This window comes from Zonotrichia leucophrys, chromosome 9, assembly GCF_028769735.1.
Source record: "Zonotrichia leucophrys gambelii isolate GWCS_2022_RI chromosome 9, RI_Zleu_2.0, whole genome shotgun sequence".
In the NCBI taxonomy this organism is placed as follows: Eukaryota; Metazoa; Chordata; class Aves; order Passeriformes; family Passerellidae; genus Zonotrichia; species Zonotrichia leucophrys.
This window is the reverse complement of record NC_088179.1, coordinates 19,210,233-19,236,853: the sequence shown is the minus strand read 5'-3', so window position 1 is coordinate 19,236,853 and position 26,621 is coordinate 19,210,233. Positions and strand designations below refer to the sequence as shown.

The 26,621-nt window shown below is 47.8% G+C and overlaps 1 long non-coding RNA gene across 1 annotated transcript; it reads right to left on the bottom strand.

Moving 5' to 3' along the window:
• Positions 1-21,049: 21,049 nt before the first annotated feature.
• On the bottom strand, positions 21,050-25,182 carry LOC135451672 (uncharacterized). The gene is made up of 4 exons (XR_010441399.1): positions 24,697-25,182; positions 23,450-23,540; positions 21,896-22,003; positions 21,050-21,794 (listed from the first exon to the last, which is right to left on the bottom strand). It is a non-coding gene; the product is annotated as an uncharacterized LOC135451672 (long non-coding RNA).
• Positions 25,183-26,621: the final 1,439 nt, after the last annotated feature.

Sequence of the window (26,621 nt, the reverse complement as noted above, 5' to 3'; positions counted from 1 at the left end):
GGGTGTGTCCCAGCTGCACTGGCATACCTCTGAAGTTTCAAGCAAGACATATCTGGTCCTCGTAGGAGATCAAACAGATTATCTCACAGGCTCAGGATGTGGTTGCAAAAAATTCAGTCTTGTAAGCGTCATAGTGAATCATAATGTAATCTACATTACTTGGTGTAATTACTGCAGAGTAAATAAAGGCACAAGTACAAAAGGTATAATACTTGTTATTTACCTTGATCTCTGTCACATACTGTTTTAATATTTCCTGTGAGTCCAAGAATCCAGCCAACCTGAAGGAAATTTCTCTTTCTTGCCCATACTTAAACTCTGCTTTTCTTTCATTATACCAACATTGTTCTGGTTTTCCTGTGAGGGGAGGACAGAGCCAGGACTGATTCTCCCCCTAATCAGAGTCCTGAAAGGCTTCTCAGCAAGGTGTTTATTATCAGGGCATGAGCTTCTATCTATAAAAAGAGAAGACTAACATGGATACTAATGGTGATTATATTATTGTTAACACATAATTATCTATCTCACAAGAAATTGGGAGGGTAAATTAGTGTTTATGAAGTATTTTTAAGATGATAATATTATTTATATGAGGGCTATACATTATGCCTTGAGGACAGCAGTTGTTGAAAACCACTTTCTAATTAGATATTGCTAATGATAGTATCAAAAATGTGTAGAAAAAATATCAATAGGTACACTTGAACTGGTTTTATTTCTTAAATTATTTGCATCAGCTGCTTTCTTGTAGACAGATATGCTATATCCACTTATACCAGATGCTAAACATTGTTTTCTAGCATATTAAGCATAAAATGAATGATGAAGGTGGCAGTGCCAAAGCACACCCTGCAGTACGTTATTAGACAACTTGCTCCAGTGATTAAAGCCCTTGAAGTCAATAGAGGTTTTGTAGTTGTTGGGTTGTTTTTGTTTCCCCACCCCGCTGGGCAAGGATTCCATCCTGGATCTCCAGCCTTGTCTTTCACTGCACATCACTGACGTGCTTAACACTTAATTAAAGCACACCCAGGATTTATTCCACTCAATCCCCTAGCAGAGGGTGACTGCAGGTACTCAGAGGGAACTGACAGCAGCATAAGCCCAGCCAAAAGGATGACTTCACCGGGCTTGCCGTATTTCCCCTTTCTTCAGTCAATTATCTACATTTTATTGAACATCCACTTTTTTCAGTTTTATTCTTGAGGACTTCTGATAAGGTATCAAACTTCCCCAAGCCAGCTGTAATCTTCACCCCCTCCCTATGACAGTAACTGTGAGTGGCTGCAGTAGATTAAGCAGCACATTCCCACAAAACATTTCCAATAGAGACCAAATTTTATGAGCTGTGCAGGCATCCTGTGTAACGTTCCTAGCAGGTACATAAAACACTTCAGGGTATGAGCAAAAAGAAAGATCAGACTGGGTAGAGCAGTGCATTTAGGAATAGCTGTCAATATTTCATAGTGGTTGATGTGTGCCATACCGTGAGACCAAAACTCAAACACGTTAAAAAAAAAAAGAAAAACAAACACACAAACCAAAAAAAGACAAAAAACTCCCCCAAAAAACTCCAAAAATAAACACCCAACAACAAAAAAAACCAACCAAACAAACAAAACCAACCAAAAAACAAAACAAAACCAACAAAAAAACCCAAACCCAAATCTCACAGTGGGAGAATGAGCTGAGAATTATTTCCTCAGCTGAGCCAATATTTCCTAAAACATGGCTTTCTGTGAGTCAGCCTTTTTGTGCCATGGAACTTAAAATAGCAAAAGTGAGATAACAGTAGGATTGTTGGAAATAGAAATTTTCAAGGGATACAAGCAAACACACAGAAAAAAACAACTTTTGGACCAAGAGAGTGGTGATGAGCATGGTGGTGATCTGTTGGTAATAGATTACTGCAAGAATATATCAAATAATCCTAAAAAAAAAGTGACATTTATGTGAGATTGTAAAACATGGAGAATGCCAGGTATGTGGGAAGCACACCACAGGGATTTCAGCCACTCCCCAATCCTCCTGCAGCACTTAGGGCAGAGAGCACAGCTCCCTGACTTGTCTCTTTCTTGCTCTTTGATAAGCAGGAGTGGTTTCATCCCAACCCCAGCACCTCCTTTAATTTTGCTTGTGCTGCTGAGAAGCCCTGGGCCAGCAGAGAGGAACCTAAGGCAAATTCCACACTGATTCCACATAGTTCAGGACATGACTCAATAAATACACACAGAAGAGGAGGGAGAGTATTTATAGAGGCAGAGTGAAGCAGGGCATGGGCTAGCAGTTATGCAGACTTGTTGGCCACATACACATCAGTGCTTCTTCAAGGGCTGTACCTGCCAGAAATGAGCTTAAAGCCAAAATGAAATGCATCTCCCTCCAAACCCATCACCTTCTTAATTTCCTTACATGATGTGCAGTGCACCCACACAGAGAGCTCCTACTGGGAGCAAAGATCATGCACCCACTGCTAATTCTGCACTGTCAATTAGAAGTGATTAGCAGGCAGAAGGGGTGGAGCCCCACTGCAGCCTGTATGAAAATTAAGATCATTAAAATGTACCCAGAAATAAAAAAGGCACCTCCACACACCTCAGGTCTTGGCATAGTTGGGGTTGTCTCTTTCCTCACTGGCTTAATGAAGTCTCCTCTACAAGTGCCGTGTCCACCTCAGATTTCATCTGCCTGCTCATGATCCATATGAATAAACTCCCTCCATTCCTCTATATTTAGGTTCAATATATAACATTTGGTGATTTGCCATGGGGCATTTTGCAAAGAAGTGGCCCCACACAGACCCATGGCATTTGTCTTTTATTTTTAATTTCTTCCTATCAAACACAGGTCCTGTTCTGCAAGGCACCAGGCAGAGGCAGCTGCAGCAGATGTGTAATGTAAGCAAAGCAAGCTGAGGCATGGATACTGCCTGGATTTACACAGCAGGTTATTTTTAAAGCTGAGAGCAAAACCTCCATCTCCTGAGCCTTGCTGGGGAAGGTTCCCTCCATCCAGGCTGTGTCTCGGCACTGAGACCCAGAGTTTCCACGCAAGCACCTTCTTCCCCTTCATCACTCAGGAATTTTTATTTTAAAAACTCTCCTAGGACATAAAAAACTTTTCATTTCCCACATCCTGTCATTAAGCAGCTGTACTGCAAACAATGAATGATGACAAACCAAAGCAACAGTTTTAACTGAAGCAGGATTACACTTGGCATCGCTATTTGTTATGTGGCTTACTGGACAGCAAGACAAATGTGTGCTTCTGCTGCCCTTTCCTGCTGCCAGCTCCATCCCCTATTAATACATAATGGCACGATTGCAGAGAGCACCACAGCAGAAAGAGCTGCAGGATGAGACCCCAACAATTAAATGGTGTCTGGGCCAGCAAGGGTGGGGAGTCTGCAGGCTTGGATAGGACCCTTGGTTCCTCTGGCTGAGCTCTCACTTCTGGCACTGACTCAGTGGCTATCTGATGCTTCAGGAGGAAGAAAATTATTTGGACAAGGCTTCTGGTCCATGGTGCCCTCATACACACACACACAGGGGGAGAGCTGTCCTGACATAGGGGAGCAGCTCACCAGGGAATTTTAACCAAAATCCTGCTCCCTTGCACTGCATTATTCTTCACTGAGTAAGGTGAAAACATAACCAACCCACGCCTGATTAATTATCAGACAGTACTTGCAGAGGTTTAAGTAATCTCACACTTTGCTGGTGCATCCTCCAAAGCCTGCCTGGTAATGATGATATATGGCTGGGAGCAGAAATGCCATTTAGAAACTGGAGGCACAGAAATATTCACCGAGGAGGCTGCCAGCGTTACACAAATGGATGTGGATGTGTAATCACATAATCCTGCACCAACTTGTGAAACCAGAGGCTCAAATCGCTACAGCCAGCAGGGCCCAGAGCTCCCTCCCCAGCAGGAGGGATGGCAGCCCCTGTGCAGGGAGTGTGAGCCCTTCTGAGGGCTCAGTGCAGCCTGCAGGGCCAGCCAGGACCCTGGGCAGCCCCTGTGCAGGGAGTGTGAGCCCTTCTGAGGGCTCAGGGCAGCCTGCAGGGCCAGCCAGGACCTGCTCCTGCCACCCCCTCCCCGAGCACAGCCTCAGGCACCCAGGATCCCCTCAGGGGTCACAGCCAGGGCTAGCACAGACCCTGCACATACACAGCAACACTGAGCAATGCCTGCTTGGAATCCTTCTTGGGTCCTTCTGGGCCATCTCCCCGTGCAAACACAAGACCCATTCAGCCCAGGTCGTATCCGCAGTCGATCAGGAGTCAATGGGATCATTCATGTCCCAAAAACCCTGTGCATGCACAAGTTGTTCCTTTGGCAGCAGCCTGGAGTGACACTCCCAGCCCCTGCCATTGCAACATTCACACTGTTCCACCTCAGTGAGGTCCACAGCTCTTGGGTAAACATAAGTAAAGGCAACATTATGGCCCCATTTTGAGTCCAAGGTTGCAAATGGTATTTCTATTTACTATTGAGCATCTCTTTATTCATCAGATACATTAGAAAATCCATTAAAGAAGAAATTAGGGATCTAATGACCTGCAGAGTCATTCAAACCCAGTGTTTCAGATACAGGCATCAAATATAGTTCAGTGCCTGCATCTCCTCTTGGCTGATGACTCACTGGAGGTGGGAGCAGCGTGATGAGACAGCGTTACTCACCCTGCACACTGGGAGCACTCACAGCCTGCAGCCATCACAGCTGCCCAGGGGCTGGAGAGATCCACCGGGCTGTGCCATGGGCAGACAGGGAGCAGGGTGAGGGCAGAGAGAGCAGGGAGAGCAGTGATGGCATAGAGGGCAATATGGGCAGTGAGGGCATAGAGGGCAATATGGGCAGTGGGGGCAACACGGGCAGACAGCACAAAATCAAACTCCTGGGAACTGGGGTGGCTGGGAAGGAAAGAACAGCGTGGATGGCTGTGGGATGGTTCTGTGTGTGTGTGTGTGTGTGTGTTTGTGTGTGTGTGTGTAGAATGGAAATACTTAGAAAACAGGAGTGAACTGCAGCACATCTGCCTGGTAGCTCAGTCTGTCCTGCAGGTGTAGCAGGGACAGTGACTTACCTGTGGCTCTGCACAGAGTCACCACTCAAGGGCAAGTTGACAACAGCATTTCACTGTAGCCAGACCTGAGGTTGGAGCAGCAGCTCCCCTCCCACAGCAGCTCTGAGCTGGCACATCCCCAGCTCCTTCATGTTCTGCCATCACAGCACTACAGTGAGGGCAGCTTTTCCAATAAGACTTTCTATCCCAAGTCTTTTCCTAATAGCTGACACCAGCCAGGTTTCCCAATCTTAAATTTGCAGTGAGCTCCATAAATTGTTTGAGTGCCAGTGTTGTATATACAGATCTACACTTGAACTGTAGCTTTGTGCTGCTCCATTTCATTAAACAAGCTGAACAATTCAGCAGCTGGTTTTGTGCCTCCAGGCACTTGGGTCATCTCTGACTTTTATTTGTCTCAAAGTTCACGTTTGCAATGAATGGCTTCTCTGGACAGTGAGATAAAGTAAATGATAAAATCTTCCCCAATGAAGTGGCTCCCACCAGCACAGAGCAGGGAACAGGCAGGGCTGGGACTCCCCTCACATCACATTTTTGCCAGCATTTTTGCAATTTTTTGACCTCCCTTTACTAGCATCTGAATTTGGGGAGAGCTGCACCATCCCCAAATCTCCACCCTTAGTTCAGTGTGACAGCAGAAGCCAAGCCACAGTTTAGCTCTCCCCTTCCAGAAGTATAAGAGACTCCTTTTCTGCCTTGGCTGCACAGCAGCAGCGTTTGCTTCCCCCACACCCCAGCGAGGAAGGTTTTGCAGCCTTGAAATGAACTGAAAAGATCTCGAGCAGGAGCTCAGCTCAGCTCAGCAGCTTAGAGCTTGTCACACATCACATCCCCATCGCTTTCAGCTGGGTCTGAGACTGTTTTGCAAGTGACTAACGTGGAGCTGCAAAAGATTTAAAGCTTTCTAATAAATGCCATGTCCCCCCTTCACTGCACACAGACACAGACACACACACACTGCATTATTCTAATGCCCTGCTAAGCTTTCTAACTCCTTCTTACATCACACGACATAATCAGCCATTTGGCCCTGAGTCAGTGTTTCCATGAAGCAGAGTCAGTGTAAAAAGCTTTCAAGGCACTGGGATTGTTTTTGCTTCTGTAATGCTTTAAAAATGCTATATCTTGGGACTGAAGACTATTCAGTGAAAACACGGCATTTCTGGACGCCTTTCAGTTCTTGCATCAGAAATGCTGGCGCTGGGAACCAAATTGTTCCCATATTTGAGCTTGGTACCAAAACATCAAGGTTTTGTTTGTGAAGTTTGTAAAAACAAATGACTATAGACTTGAATATATTAATCATGGGGAAACGGAAACAGCTCGAGAGGACTGTCTGGCCTGCTTTGTACTTTACATAAACAGCAGGTCTTTGCTTACCGGTGGCCACATTTTGGGCCAGATGAAAGCAATTAGGATGGCTCACATGTGTGTTCAAGACTCAAGGCAGTATTGGGCATGGCTGTGTTCTGACCAGCTCTGAAATGCCAGAGCCCACGGGTGACAGAATTCAGGGAGGTTTAGATTAGATATTAGGAAAAAATTCCGCACAGCAAGCTGCCCAAGGAAGCTGTGAAGTCACCATCCCTGCAAGTGTTAAAAACACATGGATGTGGCACTTGAGGCCTTGCTTCAGTGGTGAACATAGAGGTGGTGCTGAGTTGCTGGTTATACTTCAGGACCTTAGAGGTCTTTTCGGACCTTAATGATTCTATGAATCCCTTTAAGAGTCTTTTGAGGATCCCTTTTGGGATCCTCTTCCAGCTGCTCTATGGGAATTGTATTCCAGCTTCTCAGCAGGCATGTCCCAGCACCCTTTCCTTATCCCTAGGGACACTTAGGTGCCATCAAATGTGGCGTGGGGACAGGGGTGGCACACTATCCATGTCATTTGACTGCTGATAAGTATATTTATCATCTCTGCTTATTGCATGTTATTACTCACCACTGCCCTGATTTATTTTGCTTTCCAAGGGGAGGAGTGGTGGAAACACTGTCAGGCCAGCAGCAAGGACAGCAGCACACAGGCATTTTGGAGTATTTATGTCCATTCTTAGCAATCCCCTTCCTTTTTCTGTTTTTAGAAGCCAGAGTGCAATTTTTGCACTGGTTGCAAAGATTAAGTGACTCCAGTTGTAACTGCTGACAGGTTTAAATTTCATCTGAGAGAAGGAGTGGTGAGGAAGGCTATGGTTTGAATTCTAACAGGGAGCAGGAGCTGGTTGGATATTGCTGGTTTGGGGGGTGTTTAGGAAAGTCCAGAAGGTCTCTCTGCTCTGAAGTGATGCACGTAGCCAGCAGGAACAATGTTTTCTGGAAAAACAGTGTATTTGTAACAGAAATCTTCACAAACAGGTCTGCTGTCCTGTGGAAAATAGTAATTTTTTTTTCCTAACAAAAAATGCTCTCCTTTTCTTCCTGGGAAGAGCTCCCAAGCCCAGCCTCATCCCTAGTGAGGCACCATGACCAGGAACATCTTGATTTCCATTTGAAAGGTCATCACATGGTGACACAGGGCTGTGTCTTGGCCCACAAAACAACCCAGCAAGAAAATCTCCCAGTCAGAACTTCTGGCTTTGAATTGAAAGGTTTGCCCCCAGATCTTCAAGTTCCAACTTTTCAATTAAAAAATCTACATTCTTTGGGGGGGGACGTTGGGGGTGGTTTTTTATTTGGTTTGTTTGTTTGTTTAGGTCCATTAGAAAGGACAGTTAATAAATTCCCTTTCTCCTTGGGGTAGAGGTGAGCCATGTGTTGTCTCTAAAAACCAAATAATAGCTCCTGAGTTTATCTCAAAAAAACCTCTAATTTTTTGATGGTTATTATTAAGTGACAAGTTTTATCTGCTCTTACCATCTCAGTACTAAGGGGGAAGTTGAAGAGTTTTCTAAGAACTTCTTAAACTGCCAGTGAAAACCAGCATTAGAGATAAACCACAGTATCTGAAAATCAGAAAATAGCTTCTCTCCAGCTGTGTTATCAAGAAGCAGCACAGTCCTGTGAAGTGCATTTATTGTGCAGCGAGTGAAGAAAAAAACCTGGGGAAAACACTGGGAAGCACGAGGTGTATTTTTGGGCACCCATTGATGTGCACAACCTTCATCTGAGAAAGGGAAAAAAAGCTCTTAATCCCTCAGATATATCAGGATGTCTCCAGATTATCAGAATCTAAAATTGGAAGAGATTCAAAAGGTATATGTTTCTTTTATTTTAAAGAAATGTCTGCCAGAGTCTGCAGAAAAGCACTTGGCTGCTTCCAGGGGATGAGCCATGGTCCCTCCACTCAAGGCAGCTCCGTGTGTTTGTGTGCAGCACAGCAACCATGATAATATTTTAACCATATTTAACCATAATATTTTCCCTGATAATTTACACATGTATCAAATTATAGAAACATTTAGGCTGGAAAAGATCCTAAGAACATCAAGGGACCTTAAAAACCATCTCATTCCAACCCCCTGCCATGGGCAGGGACACCTTCCACTAGCCCAGGTTGCTCCAAGCCCCATCCAACCTGGCCTTGGACAATTCCAGGGATCCAGGGGCAGCCACAGCTTCTCTGGGCAGCCTGTGCCAGGGCCTCCCCACCTTCCTCTTAAACTACTGAACACAACCTTGGGAAAGATAAATATTGGACCCAATTCAGCTCTGACCAGGCACATGTTATGTGTGGACACAAGCCACAGGATCTCATGGACCTGTAAAAGGAATTTCCAGCCCTGGCAACCCAGAGAAAGAAAAAAGGTTCAAGCAGGAGATTTAAGAGCAGCCTGAGCCCAGGGTTATCCTGCATTTTGGAGGCTGAACTCAAGTGGTGAAGGAACACCAGCCTCATCACCAGCAGTGCAGGGCAAGCACTGGCTCAGAGCCATCCCTTCTCCATCAAGGACAAACACAGATCTCAGGGGGGGTTAAAGAAGGCTCATTGTGAAGGCACAGCAAGATGCCACAGGTGTTATCCTCACAGAACCACAGACTCATCAAGGTTGGAAGAGACCTTCAAGATCATCCAGTCCAACCATCAACCCAGCCCACCACAATCACCCCTAAACCATGTCCTCCAAGTGCCACATCCAGAGGCCTCTTGAACAATTCCAGAGACAGTGACTCCACCATCCCCCTGGGCAACTGACTTCAATGTTTCACCACTTTTTAGGGATTTTTTTTTTCTAATCCCCAGCCCAAGGTTTAGCCTAAGGGTAGAAGGTGGAGGCAAGGACCATGACAAAGGCTTTTTGAAAAACATTGGTTTGTATTTATTTCAGTGTAGTTAGTTCGGAGCTACAGTAGGATAAATGGGCCTAAGACCTAGTTTAGATGTTAAAGGAAATGTATCTGACACTGACTTCAATAGACTAATTCCAGATTTATATTACACTGAGCCTAGAGCCAGTGAATACACAGCACAGTGATAATTATAGAGAGCAATATAGAAAAACAAATCACCATATTAAGAGAAACAAATAGATTCTGGAAAAGTGCCATGTTTTTAAACTGGGCCACAGTGACTCGGCCTGGTTGGTGCCTATTAGATCATCCTCATGTCCAGGCATTTGGTTTCTATATCTTAATCATGTTGAGAAGCTCAGGCAGAAGAAAGAAAAAGCAATTATCTTTCCCTTAAGAGAATGGTGTGTTTAAATAATAATAATAATGATGAAAGGACATTGAGCCAAATAAAAACCACAGCAAAATGAAAGGAAAGGCAGATTCGATCCGACAGGACTTTCTCAGGCTTCCAGAGAGCATTTTCCCTGCCCTGCAAACCCCCCTCCCCCAGTCTCCCCAGTCCACACAAAGCCAGAAGTTAAAGGTAAACATCTGTTTCTGCTTGCTAACCTTTCTTTCTTTCCTTAGGAGGCTCTCACTGCTGACAAGGGCACTGCACGTATTTCACTCAAAAGATCAAGCGAGGATAAAGGGAGCGGTTTCCTGCTCCTCAAAGCCGCCCGTGCCAGCTCGGTCATGCTGCTTAAGCACGGCCCTTCGTCATCGCCAGCATGAATGAAAAGCCAAGGCAGCCCTGGGACACAGAGAGACATCTCTTATAAATCAGAACACAGAGCTGACTCCTGGCTCTGACATTACCAAGCCACCATTTCTGACCTGTTTGTCATCGCTCGGTCCTCCAGGCATAGTCTGTGCGAGCCACAGCATGGAGAAGGGTTGGGAGCAGCAGGAACTCCCCTGGGAAGTGGGTCTTGCCCTTGGTTCTTGCCCTGCATGCAGCAGCAAGCACATCAGCTCCCCATACCAGCCACATCCCTCCTGCCTCGCCTGGGGCTCCAGTGCTGCCCCTCTGAGCTGCTCCCCAGGCCCTGCATCGCCCTGTTATGCAATGCCAAGTGACATTTCATTTAGGCTGTTTCAGAGGAGCAGGAAGAAAAGACACAACGCAACACTTTCCAAATGCCCTCAAGCCCTGCTCTTTCCATCCCTATTTCTCATCTCCAGCCGTGGAGCCCTCTGAGTGCCCCTCTCTGTGCCTGGGCAGACCCTGAGCCCCCACTCCATCGCCCTCTTTCCCAAGCGGGGGCGCCTGCCCGCCGGCTCCAGCTGACCCGGCACACCCCTCGCCCTCTGCAACGTTGGAGAGATGAGATCATCCAGAGCAGCTCTAACACAAACATCCTGACAACCCTCGCTAACATTTTCCACAGGTTTCTCAAGCCCCATTAGCTCTTGCTAGATTCTATCAAGCAGCAGTCGCCATAATTAATGGCTTGTGTACTTTTGCACACACGGGTTCTTGTAATCCCTCTGCTCCTCTCTAAACAGAGTCAAAATCACCATCCCAAGGCAGCAAGCATGGTCAGTCAATCCATAGATTGGCAATCACTTAGAACCTGTTTGTTTGACAAATTTCCCTCTGTTCTTCCCACCTATATATGTAGTACTTTAAAAAAACCCATGGCCACCTCCCTTGTAAGCAGTGAGGCATAAACAGAAGGGCACAACCCAAAGGAGTAACTCAACTAAAAACCTTCATCTCAACAACTTGGGGACTGAGGAAAATAGACCCAAACTTTCTTGTCTGGATCTAAGCCTTGCCTAGAGCCACAATGAGAGGAAGTGATGGAAGCAAGAGGAGAGGGGCTGCCCTATGGAGGCAGTGCTGAAAAGAAAATAGAAAAATGCGAGCTGTGAATCTTTCCATTCTCCCAGGTGAAGGTCAGCACCTCTTCCTGCCCTGCAGCAGCATCCAAATGTGCCCCTGGTGCTAAAAAAATGGTTATCTTGGGGGATGTTAATGGGCACATCAGCAGCACCTACAGAGTCATCATTGCTGGTGCTGTGGTTCAGGCAGGAATTGCTGATATTTACAGTGGATACCGTGGTGGTTTAAGCAGTATTTGGGTGTAGGAGCCATTACATTATTGTGAAATATGCACACTGTTGGTGGATGCTTAAAGTGCTGCTACGCTGTGGCATAAACTCAGTATTAATTTTGGCTCCGCAGAGGAAATTGAAAATGGTGCCCTTGAAATCATTCTGCTGAGCGAAATTCAGCAACAGGGGAAAAGGCAGCCTGGAGGGAAATAAGAGAAAATTTACTTCAGGCAAAAAGACCCCATGGGTCGCTCAGTCCAGGCTCAGGGAGGGGGAGGATGTTGGGGGCAGCCTGGGAGGATCTGGGGGTTCCAGCACCAAAACTCACACCATTGCTGTGCCTTCCTTAGCCCCAGTTGCTAGAAACCCTGAGAGCCCCTGGGGATGATGTTGTGCCTGTGAAGTGTCATTTGCTCTAATTTTAGCCCTGTTTATGTAACTGCTGTGTGATGATGGGAAGGTGCCACACTCCTGGAGGGGCTGTGCTGAGGACAAAGCCTGTACCCACACCCTTAGAGCAGGACCTGTGTCTGCCAGGGCCTTCTGCCCCATGCTCTGGATGCAGCAGTACCTGAAAGGATGACACCTGAGTCTTACAGGCTGTATCCTGACAGGCAGATTATATAAACACATGTACATATATATATATTTCAAATCTGTAATATCAATAATATATATAAAATTAAAGAAACCTACTTCAACTGTCACCCCAAAACATCCCCCACACTGACTCCACTCCTGACCTCTCTGGAAAAAGCTTTGCAGAACCCAAATGACCAGCCCTGGTCTGTGGGCACAAGGGATTCAAAGTCTGTTTGAATGAGCATCAGAAATAAGTGGGGTTTATTGAACTGAGATAAATTCTTGGAACTCATCCACGTAGAAAGGAAATGCTCAGAATTCATCTGAGAGTTGACTCAGACCTGCCCTTTCAACCTCATATCCTGACATTACAACCTGTCTATAAAAAAAAAAAAACAATAAGAAGAAAAAAATTCTCTGCTGGGGCTTCAACATATAGCAGAATTGAGCTCAGAAAGAGAGGAAACAGAAAACTACAACCCTTGAATAGCTCCATGGGAACCACTGTTGGTGTGTGCTCTCCTTCTCTGGCTTAGGAGCTGCAGCTGGAGCTGAGGTGAGGACCCAGCTCTACGTGGCTCCCATGGGATCACACATCACAGGATTTTAGTTGGGAGCTGACAGGGCAAGCAGCTGTTCCCACTGCCCAAAGCCTGTGATGAGCTGCAGGGGTGTCTCCAGCACAGCAGCATCCCTGCTCCCCTCAGCTCATCCCCCACAGCTGCAGGGGGATGGAGCTGGGACAGGGCTCCCACGCCTGGGGGACAATCCCCACCAGCTTTGGGAGGAAAGCTGTGAGCAATCAGTGGATTTTCTTGTTCTCCCCCAGGATTTGCAGGAGTGGAGGTCTGGCTTGGTATGGCTCAGATTAGTTTTCAAATATATAAAATTCTGCTGGCAACACAGCTGCCATTTATTTAATGCAGATTGTGTGCACTCCCCAAGCAGAGAAACCATTACCTCACCGACTGGATACGATTTCTCAGCTCCCAGCCTTCAATAAAAATTCTAACACCTGCAAACTTTTTAAACAAATTATGTACATTAGAGCAGAACCCCTCCCCCCTCCACGTTCTCCTGAACTTGCAGCCGTGTGTCTTGAAACCAAATCCTCTCCAGGACATCTGGGCTGTGCTGCTGTGGTTATTACAGGCTCCCCTGTGGTGCTGGTGGCACTGAGCCCATGGACCTGCTCCACAAAGGCCACTGTGTGGCCAGGGCTCCCTCTGCCACGCTGGAATCCAATGGATCTTTCAAGAGTGCCTTAAAACAAATAAAAAGACAAACATTTCTGTTTGTAAATGCAAAATGAAAGGATGGGCAGCAAAGGGTGAATCCTCAGCTTGCTTCAGTAGGTGTGGATACTGATGTTAGAGGCTGAAACACCTCACAGAAGCTTTTATCATAGATGTGTGCACAGGGGTACCAGGAACAGTGTCAGGGCTGCAAAGATCAATAGTTAGGGGAGAACAGAGGTCTCCAGCTCACATTCCTGGGTGCAGTCCTCTGAAAAGCTGCTGTTCCTCCTCACCCCAGCAGTAAAAGGTGTGTACCCTGAGCTAACCAAGAGCCAGGCATGTTTCCACCAGACCCAGCACCCAGAAGTGCTTAATTCAGGTGTGTGCCAACAGATCTGCTACAGCAGGGCCCGAGAAAAGGCTCATTCATCTGAAGAAGCCCAAACTTGTTTTCTTTTCCCCCAGATCTTCAGAGCATAATTCCCTTCCCAACAATAACCTGAAAGAGTGAGAAAAAAGTTGCAGCCCCCCACGTTTCCCCACATCCTTGTGCAGCAGGAAAGACCACATGGAAACCTCATGAGCAGCCTTTGTCCTGGTGACATTTCCAGCCCAGACACTAGGTCAGAGAGAGCATGGACAAGTTTAATTAAACATCCAGACTGTCTGGTGTTGCTTTATTATCACCTGAGCCTTCCCACTGCTTCTCAAGTGAGACCTGAGGCACAGAATCCTGAAAACGAATTAACAAGTTTATTTTGGTTGATTGACCCAGACTTTGGAGCCATAGGAGAAAGAACAAGGGCTTGAAGTTCAGCAGAGCTCTGTGCCAAGTATCACTCCTCAGTGACAGCCCAGAGCTCAGCAGGAGATGTTTGACTTTCCCTACCCAACGTCCTGTCACCAGCAGCCTGTGCAAACCATGCAAATGCTGCAATTAGTATCAGAGATAAACCAGATCCATTAGTAGATGGAAGGGGAACTCAATCTGTTTTACAAATGGAAATGAAGTAGCAGCCTCAATTATAGGATTTTTAAAAACATGCAATTTAGCAAAATGTTGATTTCCTTTTCGTTTACTTCGTTCTTTGTCTTTCAGATACTTCAGCTCAAGTAGCAGGCAGTATATTAAACGACCAGATTTTGGCAATGTATTTAATAATCAAGCTCAAATAAGTGCTCTTAGGAAATAATTTTATTTACAGTTCATCTGGGGAAGAATATTAAAGCTTGAGGATTTGGCTAAAATTATTACCCTACAGTAACATATTTTGAAGGAAGGCACTTGGGCCGTGGATGACTTGTACTAGTGAGTCAGAGCACAGCATTTGACCTTTCAGAAAATTCATCATCTATTTGGGACACAGGGCAAGATTTGTCCTCCAGCTTCCCCCAGCCAGGATGGGCAGCCACCACCACAACAGCTCTAGCACCTCCCTTACCCCTGCTGCACCCTGAGCCCAGCAGGGAAGTTCTGGGGCTGCTGGCAAGCAGCTGAATCACTCCTCATCCACCAGCTTCCCTCCTCCATACAGTTGGTTTATGCACAGATATATTTCACCACATATTCTGCAGCAAGGCTGGAGTTTGAGAACACTACATCGAGATATTTCAGCATGTATATGCCTGTATAACAACGTTGTTTTTTAATTGGTCCAGCCCACGTTACTGTTTAAATAATTGAAGGTGCTCAGCATTAAACATATTTTGCCATGCTTTCCCCATGGCACCTTTCCCACTCCAAACTGTTTGGAAGCTGAACAGAGACTAAGCATTAACTAATTAAATTTCTCAAAACAAAGGTTAATTAGTGTGTTTATTTTGGATTATGTATGTATTGAATTATTAAACACTATATGGTACCGTGAAAGAAAAAAAAAAGGAAAGAAATATAGAAAAAGGGCAGGCTGAAAGGAGGAAACATTCCTAAGCCAGCTTCCTTGCAGCAACATTAACCATTTGTTCACAATCCAGCATGTGCTTGAAAACCACAGTGTCTTTCTTTAAGGCTACAAGCAAAAGCCCTCCCAATCTAGAAGGAAGGTCCAGCAGCCCTGAATTGTGACTATGGCAGACTCATGACATTTTAGGGCAATGCATAGGGGAGCTGCACAGATCCCATATTTGGCTCAGGAAATGTGGTGCTGGACACCTCACCTGACACAGCTGCTCCTGTTCCAGTGACACAGCAGCCACTGAGGACAGAGGTCCCTCCCAGGGCCCATCAAACAGCAGCATTTCTCTTCTTCCTCCAAACCACCCCCTCTCCTTCTTGGTCCCAAGGTGGAAAGTTTGCCACATGCAGCCCATCTTCCAAATTCTTAATTAAACAATTATCTGCCTGCAGGCCAAGGTAATGACTGGAGTCCAAGAGCCAGACCACACTAAAAGGAACAAGCTGGTGAAGATTCACCCTGATTCCAGTTCTCACCCATACAGTGGCCCTATAGCTGAAACATCAATCCCAAAGGATATATGGATAAACCTGTGGCAACAAACCAGAGGCAGGAAGATACAGGCTAATACCCATCACACTGTAATTACTTGGCAGGGTGCAAATACACCTACCTGCCCCAAGAGGAGGGCACACAGGGCACTGTTTTCAAAGCACAGAAGAATATAAAAAGCTTGCTTGCCTTCTCAAGATTATTATGTAAAACAACACTTCATATGTGCCTGGCCTACAGCAAGGGGCACAGTGTCAGGTTTATCTACGTGAGCATTTCCAGCATGCCTATCATGGTGGGTTTGTGATTCATTCTGGCTGAAGAGTCTTATGACAGCTGATATGAGAACCCTTCTTCATCACCAGAATAAGGCTCTGCATTTCAGCTTTCAGCTCATTTTCTGTACAAACAGGAGTCCTGAGTCAGTTACAACATCAATTTCTTCTTTCAAAGCATCCTCCGTTGCTGCAGTGAGCAATAACCTGTGTTGTTGCCCAAACAGCAAACAAAAAGTGGACTCACAAGCACCTCTCAGATGAGCGACGATCCCTGATTTGTGCTTATCTAGAAGCCAACCAACACCTATAAAAGCGTGTTCCCTGTTGTCCCATGTAAATATATCATAAAGTTCAATATAATCTGGGAGATGCAGCTTCCCAGGACTCTGTCAGATGAACTCTGCAGGAACTTGGGGCTGAAAAGGACAGTTCATTGAGGATGGGTGTCAGGAGCAAAAATGGGTCAGTTCCTGTTTTATCACTTTGTGATTGCTGGAGCACTATCAGGAGGTGCAATCAGAGCTGCAGCTGACACCTCCAGAGGAGCCATAAGTGCCTTCAGCTGCTTGTTCTCACCCTGATGTCCTATTCCTATCCTTTGAGGTCAGAATTCCTCCTCAGTCCTGAATCTCTGCTGGATTGCCAGTTATTTGTCACCAGACTTTTTTTTCAGATTCATTACCTGATCAGGGGGCCAAAGTGGATAAACTCATTTTACAGCCATTGCTTTTGAAAGAATGCAAATAAAATTGTCTCTCTGAGGGTTTTTTCCCCCCTCTGCTTAATATTTTTTCAAATGCATTTTTATCAAGGAAATAGTCTTTCTGCAGATCTAGGAAGACAAACCTAATTAAAGTCACTTTATTGAGGGACCTGATACCAACACCTGCTTTAAAGACAAAACTCCCTTCTTTTTGAATTCAAATATTTTTGCTCTGCTGTAGAAGAGAAAACACATCTTTGAATGACAGATATCTCAGAAATCTGCTTTCATTATCCTTTCCTCCTTCCCTGACGATCTTAGGTTTCATGTTCACACCCTTTGGGAAAATTGCTTGGGAAACTTTTCTGATGATCGCTGAAGGTCATCTACAGTAAATGTGGTACAAAGTGAACCCAGATCTCAGACTTTGCAAATGTTCATTATGTAAATTACAGGAGCTGTGAAGATGGAAATGAGGCATACAGATGCTGTTATGCACGAAAAAGCAGAGGGGAAACTTCAGACTTCCCTTCACTACAGAGGCAGTTGCTGTCTGCAGGCACTGTCCTTCCTCCCCATGGTTATTTCCAGCATGAAAAGGCCTCAGGCTCTCTGTGGCTGTTGGTTCAGAAATGACTGGCTCCATGCTCCTCCATGTAGGTCAAGGACTGGGATAGATCTTTAAATTCACCACACATCTGGGGAGAACCACGGGACAAATGCAGCTGCAACCTGGATGGGAGGAAACAGGGAGAGCCTCTGTGCAGGGTATTTATGAATTCCCATCCAGGACCTGTATTTCTGGGATTAGTCTTGTTGGCTGCCTCAGCCAGGGCTAGTCCTGAGGAGCAATGGATCTGAGTTGTGAGCTGCAGTGTGGAGAGGATTGAGTGGAAGAGATAAAGATTCAGCTCTTGATTTTGTGCATCCTCGGGCACATTACTTGGAGGCCAGATTTTGAAAGATGTTAGAGATCAAAGGATGAAGGAAGATAACCAGATTCATTTTCAGCTCTATTCCAGGGCATATGTGTTTCCTGAACATTTCCATAGGAAATAAGCATTTTTCTGCTTTTTAAAAAATAATTCTAAATGCCTTTGGGTAGGTGGTTCCATCATGAGGAGCCAACAAACATTTAAGTGGCACATCTTAAATTGCACATTGTTTCAATTTCCTACCAGGGGAGTGTAAATCCCCTTTTGTTTGATTCCTCCCAGGTCTTGCTCAGGTTTGATGCACAATTCTCCTCCAAACAATAAATACCATTAAAGACACTCCAAGCCTGATTTCAAGCAGCGATGAGTGCTCAGCCAGTAACAGGAGCTACTGGTGTTCAGCTCTGTTGAAACTCAGCTGCTGTGTCTCATGTTCAGTTCCCCAAAAATAAAGACATCAAAAATTCAAGACTGCTTTTGCTAATTTTGCCCTAAATGCTCAGGAGGGAAGCTGTGATGCAGACATATTGATGATGAGGTGGAAGGACAATGCCCAGCCAGGTGCTCTCCTGTCAAGGGACTGGCACTATCCAGGGCAGATGGACAGGGAGAGAAGGGCAGAGCCTTCCCCCACCAACCTCACCACAGATCTGCTGTGACCTGCAGCAAAAAAAGCAAGAAAAAAAGGAGAGGAGCAGTAGGACAACACTGGAAGGGAAATTCCAACTCCCTGACCTTGGGACAACCTCACCCTGCATGTTAACAGACAAACAAACAGGGGGGAAAATGATGAAATGGCCTCAAAATGGAAAAAAAAAAAAAGGCAAGAAAAAAAAAAGATTTGTTGAGTCATCCAACAGTGTTCGAATCAAGATATTTTCTTAGCAACTGTGCTAAAAGACTAAATGTAACACATTCTGGTTTGGCTTTTCCTTCAGCAGCAAGATTTATTTGCATTCACACATGGGGATCTGGTTTACAATAAGGTTCTCCAGCCCTTTCCTTTCTTTCATTGTTTCCATCGTGTATCTCGGATAGAAAATCTGCTTTGGTGAAAAAATCCACACCAAACAACCCCAGGGCAGACCCTGCCCCACCGTGCCCATCTCTGCTTGGAGAGGGTTTTGCCTGAAGGGCCATTTTGAGAAGCAGGAAGGTTTTGCCCTTGGCCCCATGCTCAGAGCCTCACTCCCCAAGAGGAGGAACTTGTCCTCCACCAGCCCCAGGTTTCGCAATGCACTTAGGACACATCTTGCACTGGCCTTGATTTATGCAGAACTGTTGGCTAATCTCTTTTATGTAATCACAGATAGCTGTTCCTAAAAGCTAAGTCCCCAAAATGGAAGGAATGAATTAAAGGAGACAGATGTGGCTTGGCCGGCTCCGTGTTCTGATTCCAGCCTCAGAAATGACCTCGTTAGTTTGTGCCGATTTAAGCAGGGGTTCAACCACACTGCACACCCACCCCAGCAGGAACATCCAGCTTTCTGCCATACAGCCCAGTTTCACAGTCTGATCCCACTCACACCAAAGCCACTGGAATCACTCCAGGTTTATTCTGCTGAAATGCGATCAAAGTCTGGTCAAAAGTCACCTGAGTGTTTGTTTTCCCCAGATCCCTTGCTTGGCACTTGGGAGCTACAGGAATGCCGTTCCCCCCTAGAGCTGGCTGCCTTTGGTCACCCAGAAGGATTCAGGGAAGGCAAAAGCCCTGAAGTTCCTTCTGTGCCCCCTCCAGGTCGAGAATCACCCTGAGCTGAGTGACCCACTTGGCCCTCGTGGCTGCACATTGCCCGTTCTGCAGGCACTGGGGGATCCTGAAGGAATGATATTCCCAGCCCGTCTGTGATGCACAGACCTGTCCATCAAACAGGCATTCGGGGGTGGGCAGGGTGTGAACAAGCCTGGTGAGAGACTCAAAATCCTGGAGAGAAGATGCAGTGTCTGCTCAGCCATCCCCCCTTCCCTGCTTAGAAATAAAGATGCTTTTTGTTTTAGGGACAGAGCCACAGCCTGGCTTATACACCCTCCTCAAACCCTCCTCTTTAATTTTTCCCCATGGAAAAATATTGCCCAGCAGGCCTGCATTTAGATTCCCTTCTTTCACCAAAGCTGCCCTGCCGTGACCAAATTCAGGGGTAGCTGGAGCAGTCCCACAAGCCTTAGAGAATTATTTCCCAGTTTATGTAAACTGAGCACCAGCTCAGTAAAAACAGGGAAGATTTATGCTTGGCAAACATTTCCAAGGAGCCAATATTTCCCCGTTACTTACTCGTGGCTTGTGAATACAAACCTCACACAGCTGGTACCTCCACTAATGATCCCATTACAATATGTATTGAGCTGATACTCTGTGATATCTCATTGAGGTATTCATCCATGTCAGAAAGGATTTGTCCATAAAAACATCTCCTCTCACACCATCATAGGAAGCTGCATTCATTCCTCCTTCCTCTGTCATCTGATGCTGCCTAATCCCACTCACTGACATCAATCACAGGGGGAAAATAAGACAATTAACTGGCAATTAATTAAATTATAAACTGTAAGGAAGAGCAGAATATTTGTAAACCTTAATAGCCTTATTAACATGCACATTACCAGCCAGTTGCACAGTCCTAGGGCTAAGGGTATCTGTGCACATCTGTGACATCACACAGGCTTTAATCAAGGGGTTCACCTCGAAGGGCTGCTTGGTGGCATGAGGAACCTGCCTGGCCAGCCTGCAGCTGGGGTGGTACAGGTGATTTACACCTCCCTTCCTGCAGAAAGATGGAGTGAGGATCCACAGAGCACCAGGGGTGCTGCAGCATCCCACCAGCTGTGGCTCCTTCAGGACACAAGGGCCTGAGGACAGCAATTCTCCCTGTTTCCTGCACAGAACAGGCATCTCAAGGGGTGTGGAGGCAGTGGGGACCTCTGCCAGCCCCTGGGCTCTTCAGATGAGTGTACTGACCTGCAACAACTCAGAGGTGACAGCCACCCTGCCCAGGGCTCTCTCAGGGATGGAGCAGGCACCCAACCTTTAGGACTGGTGAGGCTTGGCTCTGTCCCAGGAGGGATACTGGCATTGCTGCAGCAAGGACACATGTTGGGACATGGCCTGAAAACCCACCGGTGACAGTAACAGTGCATTGTTGTTATAAAACACACTTGCAATGTGGCTTTGGTTAAAGCTGTTTCCTGGAGGAGTAAAGGAAAGTAAGTAGGAAAACAAGGGCAGGTCAGGCACTTTCTGAAAGATCACAGCAGCTCCTGCAGCTCTTGGTGGCAGAGGCTCCATCACTGGGGAACTGGGCTCAAAGCTTAATGCAGCAAGTAACAGGGCCTGACCTCTGTTTGAATGTCACGAGACAGGAGGAAAAATCCAATCCAACACAAGCCATGAGCATGAAGCCACAGCCAGACCCAGATGAGGAACCAGGACTGAAGGCATTGCAGGGCTCATGTTGGCATAGCATCACTGCCTGGTTCACAGGTCCTCTGGGAGTAATCTTCACAAAACACCTTCTGGGTTCACTCACTTTTTTCATACTATTTCTCTACTGGTTTTGTCTTGGAAAGGTGACCAAATCAGTCCATCCAATATACACCAAACCCTTGACTTCCTCCTAGTCTATTTGTTCTGAAAGAAGTACCGTATGAAGCAGGAGGCTGACCTACTAAAGCAGGGAAATTAGAGTGTAGAAGATGGATGGAGCTGTAAATCAGGTCTGCTTCCAAGAGCAGGTACAGCCCAACAAGGCCCTGCCATCTGCCCTCTCCAAATCAGCCACATCCCAAATCTCAGCTGTGTTAACTCTGGTTCCAGTCCAGCGTTATTTCTGTAACACGTGAACTGGGATGACATGCACCCAGCCTGTTCATTTATTTGTGGAGTGTGGACTGCTGACTGATGGCCAAGTGCTAATAAAAGCAGTGCTGTCCCTCCTGTGCCATTCCATGCTGGATCCTGGCGGCGGGCTGCACCTCTGGGCACGCGGTGCTCGCCGGGAGCAGCCGGGGGTCGGCAGTGAGCAGCACCTTCACGTTTTCATTCTTAATTTTGATGGATCTGCAATGCCACATTGTTTTCTCTCCCAGCTGGGCTCTATATTTAGCCAGGGGTTCTGTCCTCAGCTTGTGTTTTCTGGTGAGGTTGGTAGCTAGCGCTGCTCTGCTGTCGGAACGCCTGTCTCCCTCGTCAGAGCGCGGCTGTTTTGGGGAAGCGTGAGGCAGTCAGATGTGACAGAAGCTGAGAGGTTTCTTTCACAGCTAGGAAGGGAGAGGAGGGAGCCAAGCACTTCCATACCCACCCTAGGAGCTCCGGTCCCCTGGGAGGGCTGGAATCCGATGCCGGCTGGCGCTGGGAACACCCACGTTCAGCTAACCTGACTGCAGTGTTCACTGCAGGATAATTGGCTCTGAGGAGGCGTTACAGCAAGAAGGAAAAAAAAAAAAAACAGTCAATCAAAGAAGGTGGGACATCAGACATTTTAAAAATAACCCAGGGTGAAGCTCCAAGAAGCTGCAATGACCAGGGGCCAGACCTGGATTCCCTGAGCCCAGCTGATGTCAGGGCATTGGTGAGCTCTGTGGAGCCTGCTGGGCTGGCGCTGAGGGCAGTGAGATCAGGATCTGGCCCAAATCGCCCGGCCTCCCGCTGCACCCCATGCTGGAGCTATCCAGGATGGTGACACATTCAACTTGCCACTCGTTTGTGGCACTAATTACACATTCGCATTTGTCTGCGCTCACTCGGCTCCTAGCAACTGCAGTCACAGTCCTAATTAAAATAATAGACTGAGATTGGTAACATTACTGATTTAACAGGAAATTAGAAGAGTTACGTTCGCAGAGTTTAGGTAATTGACACCAACAGCGCTTTCGTTGTAACGGGTGTTCTGTGATTGATTTTGTTCCCCAGTCAGACCTAAAAGCAGCCTGGGAGCATATCCCACCATCAGATTACAGTTCAGGGGAATTAAATGGCTATTACACCACTGCCTGCTCCAGAGCTGGCAGCTGTGGGCTCGGGCACGGCTTCGAGCTTCCAAACCAAACATTAGCCCTAAAATTATAAGCCTAATGTAAAACAAAACTTCTTCAGCACAACATGTTCAGTTCTCCTTGCATGAGGGTCCCTGCATGGTGCCCATCTGACCACTCCTGCCTGGGGAAGGGGCTGTAGGCAGCACAGGAGCAGCTCCTGCATCCTATTTGGTATTTGATGCCTCAAATACCAATGCCCTGGAGGTACCATAGGTTCCCATGGGCAGACAGCAAGGCTCCGAGCACACTGGTGACTGTGGAATATTCTGGGCACACAGGAGGTGATGGGAGATGTTCAAGGTGTGTGAGATTTCATGGCCACATTGAAGGGAGAAGGGTGTTCCCTGTGCTAAACCCATCCTGAAGCTTGCTCCACGTGAAGTTCTGTGTGTGTGTGTATGGACAATATTTCCAGGCAGCAACATTCTCTCATTCTGTTTCTCTCAGAAAGAGAATTGGATTTCTGGAGATGGCCCTGCTTGTTCCCATATTGGTGTAAATCCAGCTGGGTCCATATGAGCTGATTCAGTGACTTTTTTCTGTTAAGAAAACTTCTGACTCCACAGTTTTAGAAAGGTTTGGGTGGGAAGGGACTCTAAAAATCATCTAGCTCGAATCCCCCTACCTTGGGTGGTTCATATATGTTATTCATTAAATAAATCCTGGCATTTTCCACAAAACAGGCTGTTATGACAGAGTGATTGCCTCAAAAATGAGTTGGACTCTCCTGGTGCCAGTACTTGCAGCTGGGGCTGGTATCTTGTGTTGGCACCTCTCTCCCCACAGCCTGGGCCCACAAGGGCAGGTGGGTTTCTAACCTGCCGTGAATGCCACATCTCCTCCAGTTCCCTCCAGTGACAAGGCTGAGCTGTCCAGCAAGTTCCCAACTCTGTGTTGTGCTGGTCAGACCTGAAAAATGAGGAGAGTGAGAATGGACAGTTCAGGGAGATTCCAGGGGTGAGGAGAGGGGCATCCAAAGGGCTTTACACAATGTTTTATCACTGTCTGCTTTTGAAGAAATGCATGCCTGTAAATTATTATGAAAACTGCATATGAAATGCCAAAATTGCACGACATTGCAAGAATATTAGTTAATAGTCATCTGCTCCTTTGGACTCTTTTCTATTTGCAGACTTGGAAATGTGTTAGGAAGAACAAAGTACACGTGGTCTGGACTTTCGTATCTGATATTAATCCCAGCACAACAGGGCTATAAAATGTTTTCATGAACATATATGTCTTGTGCAGAGAGCTTCATGGGATAATACAGCCAGGAGAGATGCAATGTAGGAAATACCCATCCATGGTTTATAAATCCTATCCATCTCAGCATGTCTCGGGGAGTATTATCAGGGCCCTGGAGAGCTACTGCAAATGCTACTCTTGCAGCTTGCATGGATAATTGTTTATAAAAGTCTTCCTTCCCTTCTGCTGTGCCTGGGAACGATTATATCCAGAAGGCATTTGTTGTGTCCGTCTTGTTTGGCTCCAGCAGCTCCCAGAGGTATCACACATGGGATGCTCCAGTAAAGCCCCAACCTTCCTGTTGGGCATGAACAAGAGGATTCAGCCACGCTACAGATATTTTTCCCTGTGCTTTATCCAGCTTTCAGGTGGTAAATGACAGTCTGGGCCTTAATCACGCTGTGTGTGCATTGAAATGCACTGGGGCATTTGCTTCTGGAGTGTTTTTGTATCCTGAGATTAAACCTCTCTGCTATTAGCAGATACTTGGCCCCATAAATAAAATTAAGTGCCATGATCTTCTCCCTCAGTTTGCACCGCACCAATGGAGCAAATTGCACCTGGGGCAGGTGATTCCCACCCTGTGTCCAATCCTGCTTTCCTGGAGTCTGTGGGGAAGCTCTGGGTGATCCGAATGGCCCAAGGAATTCACATCCTATGGGTTTGGGTTGGGGGGAAGCCCCAGCTCCAGACACCGGGATCCAGCCGTGCCTGACGGAGCCAGGACCCACAGCACCCCAGCTGCCTCACACTGCCATAAATCGTAATCCTCGTGGCACAGCCAAGTTGGAAACACATGAGAAAGCTTAAAGTGACTTACTTGAGCACTCAAAAAGCAGGTGGTAGGCTCCGTTGGATCCCGAACAAGATGGTGCCGGCATATTGCAGTGGCCAGGAGAGTGGGAACCAGGCAGGGCCATGTGCAGGGATATGGCAGGTGAGCAGGGCGGTGTGTGAGGGTGACATGGTCAGTGGGGTGAGTGAAGGACAATGCCCTTGTCACAGTGCCCAAGGTGGAGCAGGGCAGGATTGACCCTGCTACAGTGAGAACACACGCTGTGGCTGAGCCGGGCCAACACTGATAGCCAAGGCAGGAGTACGGCACGGGAAGCTCTGGGGAAGCCATCCCCAGACACCTCGGCCATCCCCACACACTCCAGCCATCCCCACACACCGCGGCCATCCCCACACACCGCGGTCATCCCCACACACTCCAGCCATCCCCACACACCCCGGCCATCCCCACACACCGCAGCCATCCCCACACACCCCGGCCATCCCCACACACTCCAGCCATCCCCACACACCTCGGCCATCCCCACGCACCCTGGCCGTCCCCACACACCGCGGCCATCCCCACACACCGCGGCCATCCCCACACACCTCGGCCATCCCCACGCACCCCAGCCACGGTGCCGGGGCTGCCTCAGCCGTGTGGAGCCACCTGCGGCTGCGAGAGCCTCAATGACACCAGCCATGGGTCCCACTTTGTCACCCACAGCAGGGACCGAGGAGCAGGGATGGAATGGAGACAAGGATGCGGATGGGATGGGGATGGGGAAGAGGGCAAGGACTGGAATGAGGACTGAGGAATAAGAAAAGAGGCAGTAATGGGGACGTGGTTGCGCATGGGATGAGGATGTGGATGAGGGCTCCTCACGCCCCAAAGTTCTGCTCAGGTCCCTCTATGCCCGAGGGCAGGTGCCGGCCCAGGTCCCGCTGAGCACATCGCGCCCCGTCCCGGCGGGCCCCGAACCCGCGGCCCCGGGACCCTCCCGCCGCCATTTCGCGGCGCCGCCGGGCGCGGCCCCACCTGCCTCCCGCCCCTCCCCCGCCCGCCGCCGCGGCCCGCGCGCCCATTTCCGCCTGGCCGGGCGCCGCGCGCGCGCGGCCTCCCCGCCCCCCTTCCTCCCCCCCCCCGGCGCTCAGTCATTCACGGGCACGGGCAATAACGCGCTGTGACGTCACCGGCGGCGCGCGGGCACCGCGCGGGGCTGCCGCGCGCGGGGGAGGGGGCGGGGCCGCGCCCCTGGGGGGGTCCGGGGGAGACCCCGCGGGAAGGGCTGAGGGGAGACCCCCTTGTGGGGGGAAGGGCCTGAGGGGAAATGGCGGCAAAGGCGGTGGCCGGGGGAGACCCCTGAGGAGAAATGGCTGAGGGGAGACCCCCGAGGGGAAGGCCACTGAGGGGAGATCCCGGGGGAAAGCGCTGAGGAGGGGCCGCTGAGGGGAAACCCCTGAGAGGGGGCGGCCGAGGGTCACGGTTCTGAGCTATGGGGGTTCATACCTTCCTCTCATGTGGCCCCCGCTCAGCCGCCTGTCACAGCCTCCCTCCACCCCTCCATTTGAACACCTCCTCTACCTCATCCTTCTGCAGAATGCGCCAGAAAAGGAGACAGGAGGCCGCTGGCACAGGAGCGGGCGGCGGGGCCGTGTCAGCCATAGCCCCATGCACGGCGGCCCTGGCCAGCCACAGTCCGAGCGGTCTGAATAAAGCCGTGAGATATCCTCATGCGACTGACGGAGGGACCCCAAGGCTGAAATCTCGACAACATCAATATTTTTTTTCTAAATACACAGAGTCCATATTGAGACACACATTGTCTGAGCTGCCCGAGCCCATAGAGGGAGGGGAAGGTGATAAAAGGCATCATCGGGCTTTGCCTTCCCGTTCCTATACCAAAGATAGAGAATATTATAAATTTAATAGATCTTTTTCATTATTCATAGCTTGCTTGTGGAAAAAAA